Raw genomic sequence first — 16,351 nt, 5'->3', positions numbered from 1 at the left:
CAGCAGTCTTAGATGCTGGAGACTTCGCTGTTGGTCTCCACCAGTCTTAGACGCTGGAGACTTAGCTGTTGGTCTCCAGCAGTCATAGACGTTGGCAACTTAGCTGTTGGTCTCCATCAGTCATAGATGTTGGCAACTTAGCTGTTGGTCTCCAGCAGTCTTAAACACTGGAGACTTAGCTGTTGGTCTCCAGCAGTCTTAGATGCTGGAGACTTAGCTGTTGGTCTCCAGCAGTCTTAAACACTGGAGACTTAGCTGTTGGTCTCCAGCAGTCTTAGATGCTGGAGACTTAGCTGTTGGTCTCCAGCAGTCTTAAACACTGGAGACTTAGCTGTTGGTCTCCAGCAGTCTTAGATGCTGGAGACTTAGCTGTTGGTCTCCACCAGTCTTAGACACTGGAGACTTAGCTGTTGGTCTCCAGCAGTCTTAGATGCTGGAGACTTCGCTGTTGGTCTCCAGCAGTCATAGACGTTGGCAACTTAGCTGTTGGTCTCAAGCAGTCATAGATGTTGGCAACTTAGCTGTTGGTCTCCAGCAGTCTTAAACACTGGAGACTTAGCTGTTGGTCTCCAGCAGTCTTAGATGCTGGAGACTTAGCTGTTGGTCTCCACCAGTCTTAGACGCTGGAGACTTAGCTGTTGGTCTCCAGCAGTCTTAGATGCTGGAGACTTCGCTGTTGGTCTCCAGCAGTCATAGATGTTGGCAACTTAGCTGTTGGTCTCCAGCAGTCTTAGACGTTGGAGACTTAGCTGTTGGTCTCCAGCAGTCTTAAACATTTGAGACTTAGCTGTTGGTCTCCAGCAGTCTTAAACATTTGAGACTTAGCTGTTGGTCTCCAGCAGTCTTAGACGTTGGAGACTAAGCTGTTGGTCTCCAGCAGCCTTAGACATTGGAGACTTAGCACGTTGGAGACTTAGCCTCCAGCAGTCTTAGACGTTGGAGACTTAGCTTTTGGTCTCCACCAGTCTTAGACTTTGGAGACAGCTATTGGTCTCCACTAGTTAAGTTTGTCATAATTCTAGCTCGCTTTCCACATTTGTTATTTTTATTTAGCTGGTCCGCTGGCATAGTTGTTAGTGTCGTGGCATGCCACTCAGAAATATCGCAGGGGGTTCGCGTCTCCCCCAGTTACTGCTGCAGTGTGGGATCTGCTGCAGTGGGAGGTTGAAACCACCATTCTTTGGAAGCTTGAATTTCAAGTCAGTGGCCCCTTTGGTGGGCTTGTTCCATGTGAATAGTTTCATCTACGGAATTTAATTTTATAATAATAATAATTCGTCATGTCGGTCTTTGCATTTTGATATTTCGGTTTTTATGAAACTAGGTACCACGAAAAAATATGTTATTGCTTAAACCACATGGAGTTTTTGTCTTACCCTTTTCTTTACTTAGTGTTGTATTTATTGTTATATGTATGTTATTTTTAGCTTTCTGTAAAAGAAAACTATTGTGCCGGCTTTGTCTGTCCGTCCGCACTTTTTCTGTCCGCCCTCAGATCTAAAAACTACTGAGGCTAGAGGGCTGCAAATTGGTATGTTGATCATCCACCCTTTCAATTATCAAGCATACCAAATTGCAACCCTCTAACCTCAGTAGTTTTTATTTTATCTAAGGTTAAAGTTAGCCATATTCATACATCTGGCAGCGCTATAGGTACTAACAACACAGGCCACCACCGGGCCATGGCTCAGGGTTTCATGAGCCGAAACTAAAAGTTTCGTGGGCCGTGGCTGAAAGTTTCATGCGGCATTATACACTGTACAGGAAACTCGATCCTTTGCAACCATCATACTGTAATAGATAGATAGGTAGTCTCCGTAGGGGGAATATTGCCGTCAGTGCACCTCACGTGTTGCACTGTAGGCATTACTAAGGCTTGTTTGTAGCGTCCCTTCGCCCCTAGCTGCAACCCCCTTCATTCCTTTTACTATCCTCCGTTCCCCCTTCCTTTCTTTTCCACCCTCTCCTAACAGATGTTTCACAGTGCAGCTGCGAGGCTTCCCTCCTATTACACCTTTCAAAACTTCCTATTTTCAATTTCCCTTTCAGCGCTGAATGACCTCTTAAGGTCCCAGCGCTTGGCCTTTGGCCTGAATTCCATATTCCAATCCCCTTCCTTTCTCCCATCTTGCTGTCCAGCCACTCTAACTCCCTCTGTCAGTTTGAAATGCATTCCAGTTTTCAAAGGGTTTGGCTTGTCGCCTGATATGAAGGTGAATCGCATTGCAGAGAACTTTATTTAGCGAGACTTCAATTCACTTCCACTGGGAAGTCTGACGGCCTCCTGATATGGAGGAGTGAGCGAAAGGCTACTTTAGTTTTGACCTCTCTCTCTCTCTCTCTCTCTCTCTCTCTCTCTCTCTCTCTCTCTCTCTCTCTCTCGTATATATATATATATATATATATATATATATATATATATATATATATATATATATATATATATATGGAGAAGTGTTTCACGTGGAGTAATTGTGACTGCACTCTCTCTCTCTCTCTCTCTCTCTCTCTCTCTCTCTCTCTCTCTCTCTCTCTCTCTCTGGAGGAAGTGGTCCTACTAAAATCAGCCTCTCTCAGCACAACTCTCTCTCTCTCTCTCTCTCTCTCTGGAGGAAGTGTTCCTTCTAAAATCAGCCTCTCATAGCACGTCTCTCTCTCTCTCTCTCTCTCTCTCTCTCTCTCTCTCTCTCTCTCTCTCTCTCTCTCTCTCTCTCTCTCTCGAAGTATTCCTACTAAAATCAGCCTCTCCCAGCAAAAGTCTCTCTCTCTCTCTCTCTCTCCTTAGCAGTTGACCCCGTCATGAAAGTCGGGGAATACCTGACCTTTCGGAGGAACCCTGACGACACGCCAAGGACCCCGCGGGTCAAGGCGAAGAAAGGAGCAGGCTCCTTGGGAGCCAGTGCCTTCGACAATCCCCATGAAGGATTTGAGGAAGAAAGTCTGAAATCCTTATTTGCCGCGTCTTGGAAGTTTCCGATTTGGCCAGAGGTTATTCCCAAGATGATGATGATAATAATAATAATAATAATAATAATAATAATAATAATAATAATAATAATAATAATATTGAACAAGCCCACAGGTGCCATTGTCTTGTAATTTAAGCTTCCAAAAGATATGGTTAATTATTATTATTATTATTATTGTTATTATTATTATTATTATTATTATTATTATTATTATTATTATTATGTGATTGTCTTGAAACTGAAGCTTCTAAAAGCCATGGTAAAATTATTATTATTATTATTATTATTATTATTATTATTATTATTATTATGTCATTGTCTTGAAATTGAAGCTTCTAAAAGCTATGGTAAAATTATTATTATTATTATTATTATTATTATTATTATTATTATTATTATTATTATTATTATGTCATTGTCTTGAAATTGAAGCTTCCAAAAGATATGGTAAAATATTATTATTATTATTATTATTATTATTATTATTATTATTATTATTATTATTATTATTATTATTATTATTATTATTATTATTCACACATCTCGAACTGTCGACCTAACTGCTCAGTTCTCCTTGCTGCTGGGAGAAAGGGAGCTGGGGATTTGGTACGATACATGTACACATTCACTACCGGGGTCTAAGTGATGTCAGGCAGGGCAGCCGATCGAGGCTACTGCCTACCCCAACGCCAAATCAAAGTCCTTCAAAAGAAGGCATCATGCTTACACCATATAAAAAATGGGAAAAAGCACGTCAAAACATAGAAGATTATTATTATTATTATTATTATTATTATTATTATTATTATTATTATTATTATTATTATTATTATTATTCAGAAGATGAACCCTGTTCATATGGAACAAGCCCATTGGGGCCATTTTATTGATATTCAAGCTTCCAAGGAATATGACGTTCATTTGAAAGAAGTAGCAGAAGGTAATAGGAAATACATAAAGAACAGATCAGTTATTATTAAAGAAAAATAAATTAACATGTAAAAATGTAAGTAATTTATACAAAAAGAATAATTTTTTTGGTGAATTTTAGATGGGGTACAACTGATATACTTTCAATGATTATAAAGTCATTTCCAGTCGTTAGGTTTAAAAATAAAAAAAAAAAAAAGAATTTTTGAAAATTAAAACGGAGTAAGAAGCTTATAAGGCTAACAGATTTTAAAAGATCCACTTGGCTGCAATGGTGAGGATAGGTCTATTCAGCTTTTAATAAATATATCTGAAAACTTCATGTATATGTATGTACGAAAGGCCATAGACTTTTATCCATCTCGTGGTCAGGTCGGCAACGTGACCTAGTTGTGATTATGGAACCTGGGTTCGATTCCCGCTACCGGATATCATCATTTCTTCACATTTCTTGGACGTGGAGTGACCTAGTTGTGATTATGGAACCCGGGTTCGTTTCCCGCTACCGGACATCATCATTTCTTTATATTTCTTGCGTCTGGATCTTAAGGCTTTGTAGTGACAAGCCTATCCAAAAAACGCGGAGAATTCGAGACGTTAAGAGGGCATTGTGGCTATTGCAATTACATATGTATCTGGTAAAATAAGATGCCGTGACTGAACGAAATGCTCTATGTAATATTCAAGGGACTCTTTCATTCAGAATTTGACAGAAATCTAAAGGACTTCAGTAATTCACGATGAATTGTGTGATTAATCTTCTGTCACAAATTAGTTCGGCTTCTAACTGCGACTTGTAGTTTCTCTCTCAATCAGATTATAACCCGTAGGGGGTTAGTGCCGTCAGTGCACCTCATGCGGTGCACTGTAGGCATTACTTAAGGTTCTTTGCAGCGTCCCTTCCATGGCCCCTAGCTGCAACCCCTTTCATTCCTTTTACTGTACCTCCTTTCATATTCTCTTTCTTCCACCTTACTTTCCTCAACCCTCCCCTAACAATTGAATCATAGTGCAACTGCTTTGAGGTTTTCCTCCTGTTACACCTTTCAAGCCTTTTTATTGTCAGTTTCCGTTTCAGCGCTGAATGACCTCATAGGTCCCAGTGCTTGGCCTGTGGCCTTAATTCTGTATTCAGCTCAATTCAGTACAATCACATTATACTTTAATATCTTATCGTGCGCTGATTTTGCCACATCTTAGAGAAAATTCTTTCAAGGTCTGTTGTGCCATTAAGCCACAGGAGTAAAGTATTTTTAATGTCTTCAGTTGTCCCTCCAGTTTAAAACGCCCTACGCTTGGGTAGAGATGCTTGGGAGAAGAGTTGTTCTGTTTCGATAATAATAATAATAATAATAATAATAATAATAATAATAATAATAATAATAGGGTCGGTTTTTGTGGGAGCCATTGAAAAATATGGTCGGTTTTTGTGTTCAGAGTGCTGGACTCTGATGATAATAATAATAATAATAATAATAATAATAATAATAATAATAGTAATAATGATAATAATAATAGGGTCGGTTTTGTGGGAGCCAATGAAAAATAAGGTCGGTTTTATTGTTCAGAATGCTGGACTCTGATAATAATAATAATAATAATAATAGTAATAATAATAATACTTAGTAGAACAGCAGTCTATTCAGGTCACTATATACTACGTCATGACGTTATTGATTTCTGTAACCGAGATCAAAGTAGTACAGTTAGCGACATTTTTAAAACATGGAATAAAAGGCTTTGTCTCGATCTCAGATTTTAACTTTGCACGAAGAACAACGTCGTTTTCTCCATCATCATCATCATCATCATCATCATCAGTGTTCTTTGTTCATATATTTTGTTGGTGTCTAGGTCATAAATGTTACAGCCTTGTTTCTTACATGTATTCGTTCTGCTTAATTGATTTTTATTGTTTATATATATATAATATTTCACAGTTCTGCTTAACCAGTTTTTATGGTTTATATGTTTCATGTTATATTTTGACAACGTGTATCATTTATATCCTACGACCTCTGTTCCACAAGATTAATCTTTTACAGCGTGCCTTCGGCCCCTAGCTGCAACCCCTTTCGTTCCCTTTACTGCACCTCCTTTCACATTCTCTTTCTTCCATTTTACTTTCCTCAACCCTCTCCTAACAATTGATTCATAGTGCAACTGCTTTGAGGTTTTCCTCCTGTTACACCTTTCAAACCTTCTACTGGCAATTTCCGTTTCAGCGCTGAATGACCTCATAGGGCCCGGTGCTAAGCCTTTGGCCTAAATCCTATATTCAGTTCAGTTTCAATTGCTGTGTAAATCTTCAACATTCAGTTCAGTTCAGTTACTGTGTAAATCTTCAATATTCAGTTCAGTTACTGTGTAAATCTTCTACATTCAGTTGAGTTCAGTTACTGTGTAAATCTTCATTTAGTTCAGTTCAGTTACTGTGTAAATCTTCTACATTCAGCTCAGTTCAGTTATTGTGTAAATCTTCTACATTCAGTTCAGTTCAGTTACTGTGTAAATCTTCTACATTTAGTTCAGTTCAGTTACTGTGTAAATCTTCTACATTCAGCTCAGTTCAGTTACTGTGTAAATCTTCTACACTCAGTTCAGTTCAGTTACTGTGTAAATCTTCAATATTCAGGTCAGTTCAGTTACTGTGTAAATCTTCTACATTCAGTTCAGTGCAGTTACTGTGTAAATCTTCTACATTCAGTTCAGTTCAGTTACTGTGTAACTCTTCTACATTCAGTTCAGTTCAGTTACTGTGTAAATCTTCTACATTCAGGTCAGTTCAGTTACTGTGTAAATCTTCTACATTCAGTTCAGTTCAGTTACTGTGTAAATCTTCTACATTCAGGTCAGTTCAGTTACTGTGTAAATCTTCTACATTCAGGTCAGTTCAGTTACTGTGTAAATCTTCTACATTCAGTTCAGTTCAGTTACTGTGTAAATCTTCTACATTCAGGTCAGTTCAGTTACTGTGTAAATCTTCTACATTCAGGTCAGTTCAGTTACTGTGTAAATCTTCTACATTCAGTTCAGTTCAGTTACTGTGTAAATCTTCTACATTCAGGTCAGTTCAGTTACTGTGTAAATCTTCTACATTCAGCTCAGTTCAGTTACTGTGTAAATCTTCTACATTCAGGTCAGTTCAGTTACTGTGTAAATCTTCTACATTCAGGTCAGTTCAGTTACTGTGTAACTCTTCTACATTCAGTTCAGTTCAGTTACTGTGTAAATCTTCTACATTCAGGTCAGTTCAGTTACTGTGTAAATCTTCTACATTCAGTTCAGTTCAGTTACTGTGTAAATCTTCTACATTTAGTTCAGTTCAGTTACTGTGTAAATCTTCTACATTCAGCTCAGTTCAGTTACTGTGTAAATCTTCTACACTCAGTTCAGTTCAGTTACTGTGTAAATCTTCAATATTCAGGTCAGTTCAGTTACTGTGTAAATCTTCTACATTCAGTTCAGTGCAGTTACTGTGTAAATCTTCTACATTCAGTTCAGTTCAGTTACTGTGTAACTCTTCTACATTCAGTTCAGTTCAGTTACTGTGTAAATCTTCTACATTCAGGTCAGTTCAGTTACTGTGTAAATCTTCTACATTCAGTTCAGTTCAGTTATTGTGTAAATCTTCTACATTCAGTTCAGTTCAGTTACTGTGTAAATCTTCTACATTTAGTTCAGTTCAGTTACTGTGTAAATCTTCTACATTCAGCTCAGTTCAGTTACTGTGTAAATCTTCTACACTCAGTTCAGTTCTGTTACTGTGTAAATCTTCAATATTCAGGTCAGTTCAGTTACTGTGTAAATCTTCTACATTCAGTTCAGTGCAGTTACTGTGTAAATCTTCTACATTCAGTTCAGTTCAGTTACTGTGTAACTCTTCTACATTCAGTTCAGTTCAGTTACTGTGTAAATCTTCTACATTCAGGTCAGTGCAGTTACTGTGTAAATCTTCTACATTCAGGTCAGTGCAGTTACTGTGTAAATCTTCTACATTCAGGTCAGTGCAGTTACTGTGTAAATCTTCTACATTCAGTTCAGTTCAGTTACTGTGTAAATCTACTGCTCTTTTATCACTCAGTAGATCAGTCACGCTTGATATGTGGAGACGCCATTAAGGCAGTATGGTCGACTTCACCTTTTGATACGTTGAGAAGCTGTTAGCTCAGAGGATCTTAATCTGTAAAGGAAGGATGTCGTTTACGGCCGATTAGAATTGAGTTGTGTTGACATTGCGCCTCAGCTTACTTAGTAGAAGTGCCAATATCGCTGCAAGATCATATTTGCAATTTTATATAAGGTTTGTAGAGAGCTGCTTTCTCAAAAGCGTTGACGCGTTCCAGCCTTGAATATTTGGGACAGTGTGACATGCGCTCTCATAGTCAGGCGGTGTCGTATTGGTCGCTTTTACTGTAAATCTTGTGTTCAATCCAGTTATTCTTAAATACGGTATACTTTGGTTTTTGCACTTTCGGCCAAAACTTTGTAACGTGGCGGCTCAAGTACCTAACATTCATATTCACGTTTCGTACACACATTCCCATTTTTATTTGTTTACCCCATACTTAATTTACCAACTGTATCTCTTTAAAATTCCACCCAAATCTTTTAGTATGGAGTTTATTGCTCATTTGTCTTGAATTACGTAAAATAATTTTGGAAATAATGTAGACATTTCTTTTTGATGAATGTTAGTGCCTTTCCGAGTCTGTATATATATATGGAATATTCCTCTCCTGCTTACTGATTGGCTGTCTCTCTCTCTCTCTCTCTCTCTCTCTCTCTCTCTCTCTCTCTCTCTCTCTCTCGATAATAATACTTCGTTGGCTGCTCTATCTTTACTATAATCTTCTCTCTCTCTCTCTCTCTCTCTCTCTCTCTCTCTCTCTCTCTCTCTCTCGATAATAATATTTCGTTGGCTGCACTATCTTTACTATAAACTCTCTCTCTCTCTCTCTCTCTCTCTCTCTCTCTCTCTCTCTCTCTCTCTCTCTCTCTCTCTCTCTCACGATAATAATATTTCGTTGGCTGCACTATCTTTACTATAAGTCTCTCTCTCTCTCTCTCTCTCTCTCTCTCTCTCTCTCTCTCTCTCTCGATAATAATATTTCGTTGGCTGCTCTGTCTTTACTATAAGCCCCTCTTTCTCTCTCTCTCTCTCTCTCTCTCTCTCTCTCTCTCTCTCTCTCTCTCTCTCTCGATAATAATATTTCGTTGGCTGCACTATCTTTACTATAAGTCTCTCTCTCTCTCTCTCTCTCTCTCTCTCTCTCTCTCTCTCTCTCTCTCTCGATAATAATATTTCGTTGGCTGCTCTATCTCTACTATAAGCCTTCTTCCTGTTGGGTAGAAGTCTTAATTCATCTCGACCAACCATTTTCCACCTGTCAAGATAACACATTTTGCAAGCCCCGGATTTCTGGGTTCATTGAATTTCTTTCTCTGTGCTGTATAGCTCGTTCAGCGCTACCTTTGTACAAGGAAAAGCCTTTTTGTTCCTCTCAATTTTTCTTAAAATTTAGGCTAGTTTAAGACAGTAGGTTGCGTCATTTTTTAGTTTTCTGAAAAGGAAACTGTTGTGCCGGACTTTTTTCTGTCCGCCCTCAAGTCTTAAAAACTACTGAGGCTAGAGGGCTGCAAATTGGTATGTTGTTCATCCACCCTCCTGTCATCAAACATACCAAATTCCAGCCTTCTAGCCTCAGTAGTTTTTCTTTTATTTAAGGTTAAAGTTAGCCATAATCGTGCATCTGGCAACGCTATAGGCCAGGCCACCACCGGCGCGTGGTTAAAGTTTGATGTTCCGCGGCCCATACAGTATTATACTGAGACCACCGAAAGGTAGATCTGTTTTCGGTGGCCTTGATTATACGCTGTAGCGACTGTGCAGAAAACTCGATTGAGCCGAAGAAACTTCGGCGCATTTTTTTACTTGTTTTTTATTGCTTTTGCACATTTTGGTTAACTTCGTGAAATAAGGTGGCGCTAAGAAAATATTTCTTTAGACACGAAAGGAAATAAATTGCAACAGAACACCTCACATTCATTTAATTGTGTATTTGTATTATATTTTGTTCAATATATTTTATGGGGTGGGGACATTGACAACCAATCACTAACATGCAGAGGAAGTAGAATTTTTCAGAGCACTGCGAAATACCCAGGCTTAGAAAATGTAAGGGATATACCGACCTAAAATAGAAAACTGCAGTTTCTGCAAAATTTTCGAACTTGAGATATGCCACCTATTGGGCTCGTGAAACACTAACACACAAGTTACTGCAGTTTCAGAATGATTCTTCAGTGCTTTCCACAAGTATATAGGGGGTCTCATTTTCAGTATCTGCAAAATCAGTAGTAAGGCAAGGGAAAACTGCAGCATATACCATTTTTCTCAGTTTTGCAATTTTGCAGATTCTACAGTCTTTCATTTTAGGGCAGTGTAGATCTGAATACGTGCTAAGTATGATAGCATAATGTTCGCTTAGGTCTGTTCTTTAGCTTAGGAAATTTCCATTAGAAATTTAATTGCTGGAAGGTTTCATTATTTTGAGCTTCCAAAATAATGTTACTCGTTTATTTTACAAATATTACTTCTGACCAGTATTCTTTGAATTTGTCTTTTTATCGTGTTTTTGTCGCGTAAGTTTTACCATTATATACCCTGTGGGGGGTTAGGTGCCGTCAGTGGCGCACTGTAGTCATTACTTAAGGTTCATAGTGCACCTGCTTTGAGGTTTTCCTCCTGTTACACCTTTCAAGCCAATTTACGCCCAATTTCCTTTCCGGCGATGAATGACCTCATAGGACCCTGTGCTTGGCCTTTGGCCTAAACTCTATAGTACTCCTTTCGTTATTGCTCAGTATGTCATATTAATATCAAGCAAATTGCGTTGAATAATAGAACAAATCATATACAGATATGAAGGCCAGTTAAAAGAAGAATGGGTGCTTTTAGCTATATTTTATAGCCTTCTTGGAGTTAATCTCCACAGCTTAACTTTCCATAGTGGCATTTTCGTAGGCGGAGTTTCGAAACAGGCTGCTTATTAGAACCAGCTGGACATGGATGACCATAGTGTTTGTTTGACGCCAGTAACGTAAATCCTTTAACATAAATTTAAGTAAGTTAACATTAAAGTCAAATCAGTTAACATAAATTAAGAAGGATCCGTGACGTAAATTCAGATTCTTGTGGAACAGAAATTTCAACTCCGTCCCTCCTCCTCCTCCTCCTCCTCCTCCTCCTCCTCCTCCTCCTCCTCCTCCTCCTCCTCCTCCTCCTCCTCCTCCTCCTCCACACACACACACACACACGTCCAGCAAAACCGCTGAAAGGATTACTTTTGAAATTGTTGGCAAATTAATAATTATAGTAAATATTTCACAGTTAACCCTGTCGAATTTTCTCCTACTTCCTCCTTTAAGTCTTCGTACGTTATCCCATTTATTTTCAAGGTCTTATGCTGTCCAACCACTTCAGCTCCCCCTTATCGCTGTCTTGAGGACTGAATGGCCGAAACTGCTCCGGCGTCTGACAGCCTAATTTTCATAAATCACGAACCATTCCTAAACTTTATTATTTTTGTTATTATTTTCTGCAGTGAAAGTGCACTGGCCATGGTCAGCTGTTTGGGTTCCGGCATAGAATTTGTAACTGTTTTTGAAATAATGATCAAAGAAAATAATATTAATTTTTTCTCTTGATTCCAGGTGAGAATTCAGTTGATGAGTGAGTGTGGATAATGAGACGAATTGACTGTAGGTGAGTACTTAGCTCTGAAGATTTTTCAAGTTGCGGTCAGTGTGTTCCTCATTTCACACGATACGAAAACTGTAATTTATTTTTGAGTGACAGAAATGACCTCAATTCCCGGCCTGACGTCTTCGTAAACACCCTTTGTGGTAAACAAAAACCTCGTCTGAATTTTTTTTTTTTTTTTGACAAGTGCGCTTAGAAAGCTCGCTCGCACGCCGGTGAAATTTCACCCAGTGCTCGAGAGAGAGAGAGAGAGAGAGAGAGAGAGAGAGAGAGAGAGAGAGAGAGAGAGAGAGATTTGTACGAAAGCGCGCTGAGGTCTGGGAACGGGTTCCGGTAGGCGGGGTGGTGGTGGTTGGTTGGTAGTGCCGTCAGTACGCCTCATGCGGTGCACTGTAGGCATTACTTAATGTTCTTCGCAGCGTCCCTTCGGTCCCTAGCTGCAACCCCTTTCATTCCTTTCACTGTACCTCCGTTCATATTCGCTTTCTCCGTCTTACTTTCCTCAACCCTCTCCTAACAATTGATTCATAGTGCAACTGCTTTGAGGTTTTCCTCCTGTTACGCCTTTTAAACATTTCTGCTGTTTTCCTTTGAGCGCTGATTGACCTCATAGGTGCCAGCGCTTGGCCTTTGGCCGAAATTCTATATATATTCAATTCCTGGGAACTGGTAGTGTCCGTGCACGGAAGAAAATTGCTTTCTCTATGTTTCTTAACGAAGGCAAATTGCTTTCTTTACGTATTATCCTCGTGGCATCAAATTTGTAGACTGATTAATATTGCTTGTTTTAAGGCAAGCATTTTGCTTTTCAAAGGAAACCTTGGCGCCGTTGCTTCCCTCAAGCATTATGTGGTTAGTTAGATTAGGTAGAGGTTACTCTAGGGTGTAGCTTTTGACTTGGCTATTCTCACATTGGCTGTTTATTACCGAATTTAAGGGACCTTATATTAGTCTTTTTTGTTTTCTGTAAAAGAAAACTATTGTGCCGGCTTTGTCTGTCGGCCCTCAGACCTTAAAAACTTACTGAGGCTAGAGGGCTGCAAATTGGTATGTTGATCGTCTACCCTCCAGTCATCAAACATACCAAATTGCAGCCCTCTAGCCGCCTCAGTAGGTTTTATTCTATTTAAGGTTAAAGCTAGACATAATCGTGCCTCTGGCAACGTTATAGGACAGGCCACCGACCAAGCCGCGGTTCATACATTATTACACCGAGACCACCGAAAGATAGATCTGTTTTCGCTAACCTTGATTATACGTTGTAGCGGCTGTACAGAAAACTCAATTCCTTCGGCGCGTTTTTTACTGGTTTTGTTTTTATGTTTAGGTTATTGGTTGCTAAAGTCGTTTGATATTTGTAAGCTCAGTTTCGAGAGGTAGGGTGCGGTTGAATCGGGAATGGGGCTAAACATTCAAATCATTAACATCATTCAAATAATTAACATTATTTTATTATTATTTCTCATATTTTTCACATTTCCGAATACGGTATGAGGAGAAAATAACTTTGAAATTTAATCGACACTTCTTAGTTGCCAAAATCTACAGCAACAACTAAATGGAATATTTTTTTTAATTGGTCCTTAACTAAAATAAATAAATAAATAAAAACTTCTTTCCAGTTACCATAGTTAATTCCAGTTTTGCTTATTTTCTCTTACCATTAATGTACAAAAATTCCACGAGTAAAAATGCTTAGATAAATAATAAATAAAAAGAATATAGTTTAAAAAAATCTCCATGTAAGGTCGTATGAAGTTGGCACGTGAATTGTGACTTATAGATCAGTGATTGCAATGATTAAGGGTAAGGAGAAGTTACAGAGGCTGGAGAAAGAGTTCGAAAAAAAGAGAAAGTTGAGTAATTGAATGCTGGGAAGAGTAAGGTTGTCGAGATAAACGTAGGGCACGTAGTTTTAAATGATGATTTCTGTTGTGAATGGAATGGTGGAATAATAAAATAAAAAAAAGAGTTCTGAAAAATTTTGGCAGAAGAGGGACGCATGTTATTGAGCTAAACCTTTTCGTATGGTGGAGAATTTTGATCGCTGGATGTGAGTAGAACCAAAAAGACTTGGGTTGTTCAGATAGATTATGAATAAAACCATATCGTAAGTTATTCGTTAGGTTTATCGAACGGTAATTTCCAAAATATAGAGCCTAAGAAAGATACCAGTGACCACCAGAAAGGCGGATTTTAAGCTAAAGAACGACTTGTTAAGCTGTTAGCATTCCTTGAGAGATAGATTTCAAGGCAATTTTAAAACTGTCAGCATTCCTTGAGAGAGAGAGTCCAAGGCAATTTTAAAACTGTTAGCATTGCTTGAGAGAGAGATTCAAGACAATTTTAAAACTGTTAGCATTGAGAGATAGATTCCTAGGCAATTTTAAAACTGTTAGCATTCCTTGAGAGATAGGTTCCAAGGCAATTTTAAAACTGTTAGCATTCCTTGAGAGAGTGAGAGATAGACTCTAAGGCAATTTTAAAACTGTTAGCATTCCTTGAGTGATAGATTCCGAGGCAATTTTAAAAGTGTTAGCATTCCTTGAGAGAGAGAGAGATTCCAAGACAATTTTAAAACTGTTAGCATTCCTTGAGAGATAGGTTCCAAGGCAATTTTAAAACTGTTAGCATTCCTTGAGAGAGTGAGAGATAGACTCTAAGGCAATTTTAAAACTGTTAGCATTCCTTGAGTGATAGATTCCGAGGCAATTTTAAAAGTGTTAGCATTCCTTGAGAGAGAGAGAGATTCCAAGACAATTTTAAAACTTAGCATTCCTTGAGGTGGATATTCCAAGGCAATGAAAGGAACAATTGGAATTCCAGCGTGTGATGTCTGTCTCCCCCCCCCTCCCCCTCCCTGTCTACTATCATTGAGAATTAGACGCAGTGTTGCCCATTTACGGGGTTTCATTTTACACCTTGATTTGTATTCTGAGAGCGAATTCTGGATTTATGCCCAAGCGTTGTTTGCATTTTTATTTCACGCGTGGATGATGGGTATTTTACTGTCGTTGTACATATTTCATTTTTGCGCTGTTTTTTAATTTTCTGTAAAAGAAAACTATTGTTCAATCTTTGTCTGTCCGTCTGCGCTTTTTTTTTTTTTTTTGTCCGCCCTCACACCTTAAAAACTACTGAGGCTAGAGGGCTGCAAGTTGGTATGTTGATCATCCACCCTCCAATCATCAAACATACCAAATTGCAGCCCTCTAGCCTCAGTAGTTTTGATTTTTTCTAAGGTTAAAGTTAGCCATAATCGTGCTTTTGGCAACGTTGTAGGATAGGCCAACACCGGGCCGTGGTTAAGGTTTGATGGGCCGCGGCTCATACAGCATTAAACCGAGACCACCGGAAGATAGATGTATTTTCGGTGGCCTTGATTATACGATGTACAGAAAACTCGATTGCGCCGAAGAAACTTCGGCGCATTTTTTACTTGTGATATTAGTAGTAGTAGTAGTAGTAGTAGTAGTAGTAGTAGCAGTGATACTTGTTGTGTGAGGCGTTCCACTCAATTGATTTGTGAGATTACATCCACCAGTAATTCTCTCGAACATCACTTGTATTCTGTTCTGCCTCATACGAAGTGTTGTGTGTATGGTAATGGTAGTGTTTATCTCAAATGCAGTCTCATTCACATGCGGAAGAGTTCTTGAGGGAAGTGTATTCTCTCTCTCTCTCTCTCTCTCTCTCTCTCTCTCTCTCTCTCTCTCTCTCTCTTTCTCTCTCTCTGGAGGAAGTGTTCCTACTAAAATCAGTCTCTCTCTCTCTCTCTCTCTCTCTCTCTCTCTCTCTCTCTCTCTCTCTCTCTCTCTCTCTCTCAGAAGAAGAAGAAGAAGTGCTCCTACTAAAATCATCCTCTCTCTCTCTCTCTCTCTCTCTCTCTCTCTCTCTCTCTCTCTCTCTCTGGAGGAAATGTTCCTACTAAAATCAGCCTCTCTCTCTCTCTCTCTCTCTCTCTCTCTCTCTCTCTCTCTCTCTCTCTCTCTCTCTCTCATATCAGCGTCTTTAGCGGTAACGACGCCATTTGAATCAAATCATCAGCCTGGAACGACTTTTGAAGGTAACTTTAGCCATTTCCTTCTGAATATTAATACGTCAGTAAGTCTTAATCACGTGTGTCCTTTGGAGGACAGAAAATAAGGCATTAGCGACTAACACTCGGTTAGTATTTATATAAATATATATTTATGATGTTGGCAAGACTCTTGCCACACCATGAGGAGTAGGACTCGATGGAGGCGTTCATGAATTCATCCTTTCAGGATTGAATAATCGCGTTCTTGAACTTATCCCTGTGGGGAAGTGGCGCCGTCAGTGCACCTCACGCGGTGTACTGTAGGCATTACTCAAGGTTCTTTGCAGCGTCCCTTCGGACCGTAGCTGCAACCCCCTTTCATTCCTTTTACTGTACCTCGGTTCATATTCTTTTCCATCCTAACCTTCCTCCACACTCTCTTATCAGTTGTTTCTGAGTGCGACTGAGAGGTTTTCCTCCTGTTACGCCTTTCAAACCATTTTTTACCCTCAGTTACTCTTTCACCTCGTCATAGCTCCCATCGCTTGGCCCTTGGCCTAAATTGTATATTCCATTCCATTATTGAACTCGTGGCCAAATATCCATCGGAGAAATCCCTCGTCTCAAATCCCATTCCGGCCGAGTCACCTTCTTTGCCTTAAATCT

General features: G+C 39.1%; 1 protein-coding gene across 6 annotated transcripts in view; it reads left to right on the top strand.

The window, feature by feature from the left end:
* The window catches only part of sky (GTPase-activating protein skywalker), a 314,139-nt gene that overhangs the window by 74,655 nt on the left and 223,133 nt on the right, over positions 1–16,351 (top strand). The window contains exon 3 of one of the 6 annotated variants that reach the window (XM_067107486.1): positions 11,616–11,667. The exons of the other annotated variants lie outside the window; for them this stretch is intronic. The gene's annotated coding sequence lies outside the window, so the exon portion shown is untranslated. The remainder of the gene's footprint in view (positions 1–11,615; positions 11,668–16,351) is intronic. 6 annotated transcript variants of the gene reach the window in all.

This window comes from Macrobrachium rosenbergii, chromosome 8 (genome assembly GCF_040412425.1).
Source record: "Macrobrachium rosenbergii isolate ZJJX-2024 chromosome 8, ASM4041242v1, whole genome shotgun sequence".
In the NCBI taxonomy this organism is placed as follows: domain Eukaryota; kingdom Metazoa; phylum Arthropoda; class Malacostraca; order Decapoda; family Palaemonidae; genus Macrobrachium; species Macrobrachium rosenbergii.
The sequence above is the reverse complement of the archived record's forward strand: the minus strand, read 5'-3'. Positions and strand labels throughout refer to the sequence as shown.